General features: G+C 46.6%; 1 pseudogene; it reads right to left on the bottom strand.

Annotated features, from left to right (window-relative positions):
• Nucleotides 1-10,333: 10,333 nt before the first annotated feature.
• LOC142279076 (U2 spliceosomal RNA) lies at nucleotides 10,334-10,539 on the bottom strand (annotated as a pseudogene).
• Between the last annotated feature and the right edge of the window lie 287 nt (nucleotides 10,540-10,826).

Below are 10,826 nucleotides of genomic sequence, written 5' to 3'. Positions count from 1 at the left end.
CGATTGTGGGAAGAGGAGATAAGGGAGGAGCAGAGAAGGAGATCTTGTGAGGATCTGAGGTTGCGTGCAGGTAGGTACCGGGAGACTAGGTCACAGATGTAGGGAGGAGACAGGTTGTGCATGGCTTTGTATGTCATAGTTAGTGTTTTGAACTGGAGTCGTTGGGTGATGGGAAGCCAGTGAAGGGATTGGCAGAGTGGCGAGGCTGGGGAGTAGCGAGGGGAGAGGTGGATTAAGCGGGCCGCAGAGTTTAGGATAGATTGGAGGGGTGCAAGAGTGTTGGAAGGGAGGCCAGAGAGCAGGAGGTTGCAGTAGTCGAGGCGGGAGATGATGAGGGCATGCACTAATGTTTTTGCTGATTCTTGGTTAAGGAAAGCACGGATCCGGGAGATGTTTTTGAGTTGTAATCGGCATGAGGTGAAGAGGGCTTGGATGTGTGGCTTGAAGGATAGAGCAGAGTCGAGGGTCACTCCAAGGCAACGAGCTTGTGAGACTGGGGAGAGTAAGCAACCATCGAGTTTGATGGAAAGGCTTGTTGGAGGAGATGAGTGAGGAGGAGGAAAGACAATGAATTCTGTTTTGTCCATGTTAAGTTTTAGGAATCGCACAGAGAAGAAGGATGAAATAGCAGACAGACATTGTGGGATTCTGGTTAGTAGAGAGGTAATGTCAGGTCCATTATACTAGCAAACACTCAGTGTACCTAGTGGCATCCTATCTGTAGCTATTGGACTTTGCTATAGTCCCACTAGTGCCAAGACATTTGCAGAGCGCATCTGCCTGCGTTGCACACTCCAACTAATTATAAGTAAGCCATTATACTAGCAAACACTCAGTGTACCTAGTGGCATCCTATACGTGGCTATTGGACCTTGCTATAGTCCCACTAGTGCCAAGACATTTGCAGAGCGCATCTGCCTGCGTTGCACACTCCAACTAATTATAAGTAAGCCATTATACTAGCAAACACTCAGTGTACCTAGTGGCATCCTATACGTGGCTATTGGACTTTGCTATAGTCCCACTAGTAAAAAGACATTTGCAGAGCACGTCTGCCTGCATTGCACACTCCAACTTTTTTAAACTAAGCAATTATACTAGCAAACACTCAGTGTACCTAGTGGCATCCTATACGTGGCTATTGGACTTTGCTATAGTCCCACTAGTGCCAAGACATTTGCAGAGCGCATCTGCCTGCGTTGCACACTCCAACTAATTATAAGTAAGCCATTATACTAGCAAACACTCAGTGTACCTAGTGGCATCCTATACGTGGCTATTGGACCTTGCTATAGTCCCACTAGTGCCAAGACATTTGCAGAGCGCATCTGCCTGCGTTGCACACTCCAACTAATTATAAGTAAGCCATTATACTAGCAAACACTCAGTGTACCTAGTGGCATCCTATACGTGGCTATTGGACTTTGCTATAGTCCCACTAGTGCCAAGACATTTGCAGAGCGCATCTGCCTGCGTTGCACACTCCAACTAATTATAAGTAAGCCATTATACTAGCAAACACTCAGTGTACCTAGTGGCATCCTATACGTGGCTATTGGACCTTGCTATAGTCCCACTAGTGCCAAGACATTTGCAGAGCGCATCTGCCTGCGTTGCACACTCCAACTAATTATAAGTAAGCCATTATACTAGCAAACACTCAGTGTACCTAGTGGCATCCTATCTGTGGCTATTGGACTTTGCTATAGTCCCACTAGTGCCAAGACATTTGCAGAGCGCATCTGCCTGCGTTGCACACTCCAACTAATTATAAGTAAGCCATTATACTAGCAAACACTCAGTGTACCTAGTGGCATCCTATACGTGGCTATTGGACTTTGCTATAGTCCCACTAGTGCCAAGACATTTGCAGAGCGCATCTGCCTGCGTTGCACACTCCAACTAATTATAAGTAAGCCATTATACTAGCAAACACTCAGTGTACCTAGTGGCATCCTATACGTGGCTATTGGACTTTGCTATAGTCCCACTAGTGCCAAGACATTTGCAGAGCGCATCTGCCTGCGTTGCACACTCCAACTAATTTTAACTTAGCCATTATACTAGCAAACACTCAGTGTACCTAGTGGCATCCTATACGTGGCTATTGGACTTTGCTATAGTCCCACTAGTGCCAAGACATTTGCAGAGCGCATCTGCCTGCGTTGCACACTCCAACTAATTATAAGTAAGCCATTATACTAGCAAACACTCAGTGTACCTAGTGGCATCCTATACGTGGCTATTGGACTTTGCTATAGTCCCACTAGTGCCAAGACATTTGCAGAGCGCATCTGCCTGCGTTGCACACTCCAACTAATTTTAACTTAGCCATTATACTAGCAAACACTCAGTGTACCTAGTGGCATCCTATACGTGGCTATTGGACTTTGCTATAGTCCCACTAGTGCCAAGACATTTGCAGAGCGCATCTGCCTGCGTTGCACACTCCAACTCATTATAACTAAGTTGCATTGTCAGGGATATTTATTCTTTATTATTCTGCTGTTAATAAAGCTAGACCACCACTGCAATCTTCACCACCTCTCAATTTTTACTACCACATTTTCAGTCCACAATCTTGTCGCAATCAACATGAGTGGCAAAATGACAGATGCTGGTGGAAAGGGGAAGAGGCGTGGTGGAAAAGGCAAAAAAGGTTTTGTCTGTGGGGAAAGTGCAGCAGCACTGAATACACGTTCAGAGACAACGCTGGCAGCTGGACACGACAAAATCTCCAAGGCGTAACTGGAGAGCTCTGGCCATTTTTCTAGGTTTGAAGCCCAAAAGGAGCAAGGCTCCAGTTGCACAGTCATGGCATCGATGTTCATTTGGAGATACTCCTGTATCATCCTCTCCAGCCGTTGAGTATGTGTCAGACTTGTTGTCTCTGGTGGCCTTGCAAAAGAGGGTCTAAAAAAATTATGAAAAGATTCCATAAAATTGCTGTTACCGGCACCAGATACGGTCCTACTGGTACGGGTAGACTGTTGAAGATGACGAGACCGTCCCATGTTTGTCAAGTTACAACTGGGAGATTCCCTCCCTGCACCTGCACGGTTGTTTGGTGGAAAAGCCGAGCTAAGATCGAGTAACAGCTTCTGCTGATACTCCTGCATACGTGCGTCCCTTTCTATGGCTGGAATTATGTCACAAAATTTGGACTTGTACCGGGGATCTAATAGTGTAGCAATCCAGTAGTCATCATCACTTCTAATTTTGACAATACGACTGTCATGTTGGAGGTAGTGCAACAAAAAGGCACTCATGTGTCTTGCGCAGCCATGCGGACCAAGTCCACGCTGTGTTTGTGGCATAGAGGTGCTACCCGTTCTTTCTTCCTCTGACATCTCCCCCCAACCTCTTTCAACTGAAATTTGACCAAGGTCTCCCTCATCCGCTGAGTCTTCCATGTCCATGGACAGTTCGTCCTCCATTTCTTCATGTTCTCCTGCACCTTGCTCAACATTTCGCCTGCTACTATGCGCCCTTGTCGATCCCTGTTCCCCATGGTCCCATGCCTGCTGCGTTGGTGATGATGAACGTCTGGACCTTGGTGATGTTGTTGTCCCTTGCGCATATGAATCCTCCTGTAGTTCCTCCCCTTCATGTTGTCCCACCCCCTGACTCCGAATAGTGTTTAGCGTGTGCTCCAGCATGTAAATGACTGGAATCGTCATGCTGATAATGGCATTGTCAGAGCTAAACATATTCGTCGCCATGTCGAAACTGTGCAGAAGGGTGCATAGGTCCTTGATCTGAGACCACTCCATCAGGGTGATCTGCCCCACCTCTGCATCTCGTTGGCCCAGGCTATACGTCATGACGTATTGCACCAGGGCTCTGCGGTGCTGCCACAGTCGCTGTAACATGTGGAGAGTTGAATTCCAGCGTGTCGCCACATCGCATTTCAGGCGATGAACCGGCAGGCCGAAAGACTTCTGGAGCGATGCAAGTCGCTCTGCTGCGGCGCTTGAACGGCGGAAGTGAGCTGACAGTTTTCGTGCCCTGTTCAGAAGGCCATCTAGGCCGGGATAGTGTGTTAAAAATTGCTGGACGACAAGGTTCAACACGTGAGCCATACAAGGTACGTGTGTCACAATGCCCAGGCGAAGTGCCGCACCCAGGTTTGCAGCATTGTCGCACACGGCCTTACCAGGCTGCAGGTTGAGTGGAGACAACCATTTATTAAACTCGGACCGCAGAGCTGACCACAACTCCTCAGCTGTGTGACTCTTATTCCCAAGACATGTCAAGCTAAAGACCGCCTGATGCCGTTACGCTCTGCTGCCAGCATAGTAATGAGGCGTGCGTGATTCCTTCTGCGCAGTGAGAACGCTGGTGGCCTGACCAGGCAGGCTTGGGGCGGAGGTGGAGGACCCAGATGAGGTGGAGGATGCAGAAGCTGTGGCGGAACTTGGACAGACAGAGGATTGACACACAAGTCGTGGGGACGGCAAGACTTGTGCAGCAGACCCTTCACCATCTATCACCATAGTTACCCAGTGCCCAGTCAGCGACATGTAACGTCCCTGTCCATGCTTACTGGTCCAAGTATCGGTGGTGAAATGCACCCGTTCACACACAGAGTTTCTCAAGGAAGCGGTGATGTTGTGTGCGACATGCTGGTGTAGCACGGGCACACCTTTCTTAGAGAAGTAGTGGCGACTAGGTATCTGGTACTGGGGCACAGCGACAGACATAAGGTCTCTAAAATCCTGTGTGTCCACTAGGCGGAAAGGCAGCATTTCGGTAGCCAACAGCTTACAGAGGGATAGAGTCAACCTCTTAGCTTTGTCATGGGTCGGAGGAAGTGGCCTTTTATTTGACCACATCTGAGGGACAGAGATCTGGCTGCTGTGTGTAGACGGTGTTGAGTAGGGTGTCCCTGGAAAAATGCAGGTTTGTGAGGAAAGTGCAGGCGGAGACATGATGTTGCCTTCATCCAACGTTGGTGCTATCGATGTCTGAGAGAGCTGTACACACTCACTTGTTTCCCCTTCCAAACCAACTGACGACCTTACAAGCAAACTGCCTGTTGCGGTTACAGTGGTGGAAGTTTGGCGTGGAAAAACAGGTGTGACAGCTGTCCCCACAGTCCTAGAAGATGAAGAGCGCGCGGATGCACTGGAAGGGGCGGGCGGTGGATGGTTCGCTCTTGCAGCATTGCAGCACAGTGAGCTTCCCACCGGGACCTATGATATTTATTCATGTGACGATTCATGGAAGAAGTTGTCAAACTGCTGAGGTTTTGACCTCTACTAAGAGAATCATGACAAATTTTACATATCACATGATTTGGGCGATCTTTTTCTATGTCAAAAAAGGACCAGGCTAGGCAAGGCTTAGAGGCCATGCGACCTGTTGATCCACCCCGAATAATGCTCATAGGCAGAGTGGTGGCTGAGGATGCAGTTGTAGACGTGCTACCAGTGCTCCGACTCTGTCCAGGAAGGCGCAAGGTAACTTCGTCGTCGGTTGCATCCTCCTCCACCGCCTCTGTTGACCTCCTCGAGTGCCTGACTGGGGGTTGACAGTAGGTGGGATCTAGAACTTCATCATCAATTGTTGTGTTTGCACTCCCCTCCCCCTCAGACCGAGCCTCTTCTTGCCCTGACCGAATATTTAAGTTGTCATCCCAATCGGGTATCTGCGTCTCATCTTCATCAGTATGTTCCTCATTGTCTATAACCACAGGTGTTACAGTTTGTGACAAAGGGTCAACATTATGCTCAGAAACTTGGTCCTCACGGCCTGAATCAGAGTCACAAAGGTTCTGGGCATCACTGCAGACCATTTCCTGTTCTGTACTCACTGTAGCTTGGGAGCAGACCTCTGATTCCCAGGCTATAGTGTGACTGAACAGCTCTGCAGACTCAGCCATCTCAGTTCCACCATACTGTGCAGGGCTGATGGAGACTTCAGAGCTGGGAGAAATCAAGTGTGATTGGGATGACAACTCAGAGGACTGGTGTTTTTTGGATGCGGTACTTGAAGTGGCTGAGAGGGCACTTGTTGGACCACTTGAGATCCATTCAAGCATTTTCCTTTTTTGCCCATCATCTACCTTTCTTCCTGTTGTTCGTGTCCGTAAAAAAGGGAGCACATCGGATTGTCCACGGTAAGTAGTAGACATCTTACTTTTGCTGGTAGATGGTCTATCTTCAGCAGATGATAATGGAGCTTTGCCACTTTCCCCACAGACAAAACCTTTTTTGCCTTTTCCACCACGCCTCTTCCCCTTTCCACCAGCATCTGTCATTTTGCCACTCATGTTGATTGCGACAAGATTGTGGACTGAAAATGTGGTAGTAAAAATTGAGAGGTGGTGAAGATTGCAGTGGTGGTCTAGCTTTATTAACAGCAGAATAATAAAGAATAAATATCCCTGACAATGCAACTTAGTTATAATGAGTTGGAGTGTGCAACGCAGGCAGATGCGCTCTGCAAATGTCTTGGCACTAGTGGGACTATAGCAAAGTCCAATAGCCACGTATAGGATGCCACTAGGTACACTGAGTGTTTGCTAGTATAATGGCTAAGTTAAAATTAGTTGGAGTGTGCAACGCAGGCAGATGCGCTCTGCAAATGTCTTGGCACTAGTGGGACTATAGCAAAGTCCAATAGCCACGTATAGGATGCCACTAGGTACACTGAGTGTTTGCTAGTATAATGGCTTACTTATAATTAGTTGGAGTGTGCAACGCAGGCAGATGCGCTCTGCAAATGTCTTGGCACTAGTGGGACTATAGCAAAGTCCAATAGCCACGTATAGGATGCCACTAGCTACACTGAGTGTTTGCTAGTATAATGGCTAAGTTAAAATTAGTTGGAGTGTGCAACGCAGGCAGATGCGCTCTGCAAATGTCTTGGCACTAGTGGGACTATAGCAAAGTCCAATAGCCACGTATAGGATGCCACTAGGTACACTGAGTGTTTGCTAGTATAATGGCTTACTTATAATTAGTTGGAGTGTGCAACGCAGGCAGATGCGCTCTGCAAATGTCTTGGCACTAGTGGGACTATAGCAAAGTCCAATAGCCACGTATAGGATGCCACTAGGTACACTGAGTGTTTGCTAGTATAATGGCTTACTTATAATTAGTTGGAGTGTGCAACGCAGGCAGATGCGCTCTGCAAATGTCTTGGCACTAGTGGGACTATAGCAAAGTCCAATAGCCACAGATAGGATGCCACTAGGTACACTGAGTATTTGCTAGTATAATGGCTTACTTATAATTAGTTGGAGTGTGCAACGCAGGCAGATGCGCTCTGCAAATGTCTTGGCACTAGTGGGACTATAGCAAGGTCCAATAGCCACGTATAGGATGCCACTAGGTACACTGAGTGTTTGCTAGTATAATGGCTTACTTATAATTAGTTGGAGTGTGCAACGCAGGCAGATGCGCTCTGCAAATGTCTTGGCACTAGTGGGACTATAGCAAAGTCCAATAGCCACGTATAGGATGCCACTAGGTACACTGAGTGTTTGCTAGTATAATGGCTTACTTATAATTAGTTGGAGTGTGCAACGCAGGCAGATGCGCTCTGCAAATGTCTTGGCACTAGTGGGACTATAGCAAGGTCCAATAGCCACGTATAGGATGCCACTAGGTACACTGAGTGTTTGCTAGTATAATGGCTTACTTATAATTAGTTGGAGTGTGCAACGCAGGCAGATGCGCTCTGCAAATGTCTTGGCACTAGTGGGACTATAGCAAAGTCCAATAGCCACGTATAGGATGCCACTAGGTACACTGAGTGTTTGCTAGTATAATGGCTAAGTTAAAATTAGTTGGAGTGTGCAACGCAGGCAGATGCGCTCTGCAAATGTCTTGGCACTAGTGGGACTATAGCAAAGTCCAATAGCCACGTATAGGATGCCACTAGGTACACTGAGTGTTTGCTAGTAAAATTGCTTAGTTTAAAAAAGTTGGAGTGTGCAATGCAGGCAGACGTGCTCTGCAAATGTCTTTGCACTAGTGGGACTATAGCAAGGTCCAATAGCCACGAATAGGATGCCACTAGGTACACTGAGTGTTTGCTAGTATAATGGCTTACTTATAATTAGTTGGAGTGTGCAACGCAGGCAGATGCGCTCTGCAAATGTCTTGGCACTAGTGGGACTATAGCAAGGTCCAATAGCCACGAATAGGATGCCACTAGGTACACTGAGTGTTCGCTAGTATATATGGCAAAATTATAGATGGAAAGGGAGAAGGGGAGGGGGGGAGAGAGGAGGCTGTAATTGACTACAAGGGTATGAGTTATGAGTGATCATAGGGATAGTGTTACATAAGTGGAAATACCTATGGAGGACCGGATGTGTAAGCGCATACCTTATACAAACCTATAGAGTGCTGATGGGTGAGAGTGTGATGTTAGATATAAGACATCCTATAGTGAATAGTGAGCCGTAATCAAGTGCAACAGGGATATTTCACGTGACTATGGGAACATGGAAGGTAAAGAAAGGGGAGAAAAAACTGTTAGACAAGGTAATCAGACATAATGTAACCAGTTGATCAGACATGACAAACATGACAAATAAAAAACAAGGAAGAATGGAACTCCACACATAGTGGAACCATATATAGTGTGAACACGAAAAAGAACCGGGCGTTAGAAAAAATGTGCACGGCCCAATGAATCAAGTCGGTTCTTCATATTCATGGTTTAAGCCCTTGGGTTCCAACGTGCCCAGAGTATATATCCAGAAAGATTCCCTTTCTTTGAGCTTCCTAATTCTATTGCCTCCTCTGCGTATGGCTGGGACATGTTCGATGACTTGGAATCTTAATTGGGCCACTGTGTGATTATGCGTCACAAAATGGTGTGGGACTGGTAATAGAATCTGCTTACAATGTATTGTTGACTTGTGCTTAGCACAAAAAAAGGGAATCTTTCTGGATATGTACTCTGGACACATTAAAACCCAAGGGCTTAAACCGTGAATATGAAGTACAGACTTGATTCATTGGGCCGTGCACCATGTCACCATGTGTGCAATTGCATTGTCCAATGGCTCACAATGGTTATGCGTTTTCATTGGATGGATAATCGAAGCCATGTTTTTTTCCTTTCTCTTGGGTTTGTTGTGTGAGTAGCCTATAGGATTAAGTTAGTTACCGCAGGCAGTGGATTTAGCTTCCTGTCTTTGGTCCAGTGGTAGATTGATTGTTTGGTCTATGAGCTGTTATGGGTTTTAATCCAGGTGAATGCCCATGGGCTGCCTATAACTGTGTGAAATATGTAGTTTTACTGGGCTGGGATGAGAGAATCCATCGAAGCATGGTGTAGGGATTGTGGTTCCTGTGTGCTAAGAAGAAAGGCTAGCACCAGCCAGAAAGCCCCATTACAGCCAATAATCAACCGCTAGCCGCTGGAACTCGTTGCTCTAGATCATGTCAAACTCTCACCAAGCAGGAATAGATACATTAGCCCACCATCCCACCCAAAGAGCAACTCCTGCTGCGCAGCTGGCTTTCTAGGCAGCAGCGCTATTGTGATGTCAGCGGGGGACATTGTGACAAGCCAGTGTTCCGTCACTTCATGTTGTGCACTGTTCAAACGGAAAATACATCAACAGGCAGACTACAGAAAAGCTTACTGACAAAGGATAGAGAGGGGCTTTCTCAGAGGGCTTTTTACAGTTTGTCTATTCCCAATTAGCCGTTTAAGTATGCTTAATGAAAGTACTAATTCTTTCATAGGCCGCCCATTCTTAGTATTTGACGTTCCTTATATTGCGGTATCAGGCTTCGCAGCAGGTTGCAAAACATTCATCACCCATGACTGTCCCCAATTGGGCTCAGAAGCTAAATGTCTATCATGACCTCTCTTTTTGAAAGTCCAAGAGCAAGCAAACTCTTCCTCCAGGAGAGGGAGCCAACAGATCACTAAAGACATCATCATTGCTCAAAGAAAACACCGAAAAACAATGGAAGCTTTAATTGGAGTGGAATCTGATAGACAGCACCTGATGCCAAGTCTGCATCTTCTAACACCTGCAGTCACTGCAGCAGCTGAATCCAATGTGTCCAAAAGGGATCTATTCTATTCAATTGCAAATGATCTAGATAAGACTGAGAATAAGATACTGCACGGGACATAGCAGAGTTGGTCAAGTTGAGTGGAGATGAGTTTGCTATTTGGCACAGCTTTTGCATCAATAAAGCAAGTAAAAGGTGTGAAAGATAAAAAAAAGGGTGAAAGTGTGAAAAGTGAATTGGCCAAATTGAGGTGCATATAAAGTTTTTGCTTTCTTTCAATTCACTAATGAGGCTCATTTGAATCAGGTGAATTGAGTTCTGCTTTTGGAAACTCGGTTAAGAAGGGGTGCACCGGTCCTGGAGGTACTGCAATACCAGGTCAATGCGTGGAGTGGACAGAGCAAGATTTTTTCCATCTCCTTGTTCTAAAAATCCATTTAATATATGGTCCCTAGAGAGGGGACGTATCAGATATTAAACTGATAAGAACAGATTTAATTTTTTTTTTTTCTGTTTATCAGTAGGACTTCAAAATAACAAAGGTGATCGCCTCCCGTTGCCTGGGAACCGTCCAGGCACAAGAGGGCTATGTGTCACCAGAAGGCGCACACGCTCCCTCAAGGCCGGCAGACGTGCAATCCCAGGCACCTTCCAGTACCGACCAAGGTAGCGTCCTCCGAAACTACACTTGATCTTAGCCAAAAGGCCGAGAAGCTATAACCCGAATTGGTTACGGCCTTGAGTGGCACCCTGGCCTATACCGGACACATCTTAGGGAGAGGGAGACAAACCCACGCCTACAGAAGACATTTTGTCACCCAAGCCAAACCCTTG

Source organism: Anomaloglossus baeobatrachus, unplaced genomic scaffold, assembly GCF_048569485.1.
Source record: "Anomaloglossus baeobatrachus isolate aAnoBae1 unplaced genomic scaffold, aAnoBae1.hap1 Scaffold_423, whole genome shotgun sequence".
Lineage (NCBI taxonomy): Eukaryota > Metazoa > Chordata > Amphibia > Anura > Aromobatidae > Anomaloglossus > Anomaloglossus baeobatrachus.
This window is presented reverse-complemented; position numbering and strand designations above follow the sequence as displayed.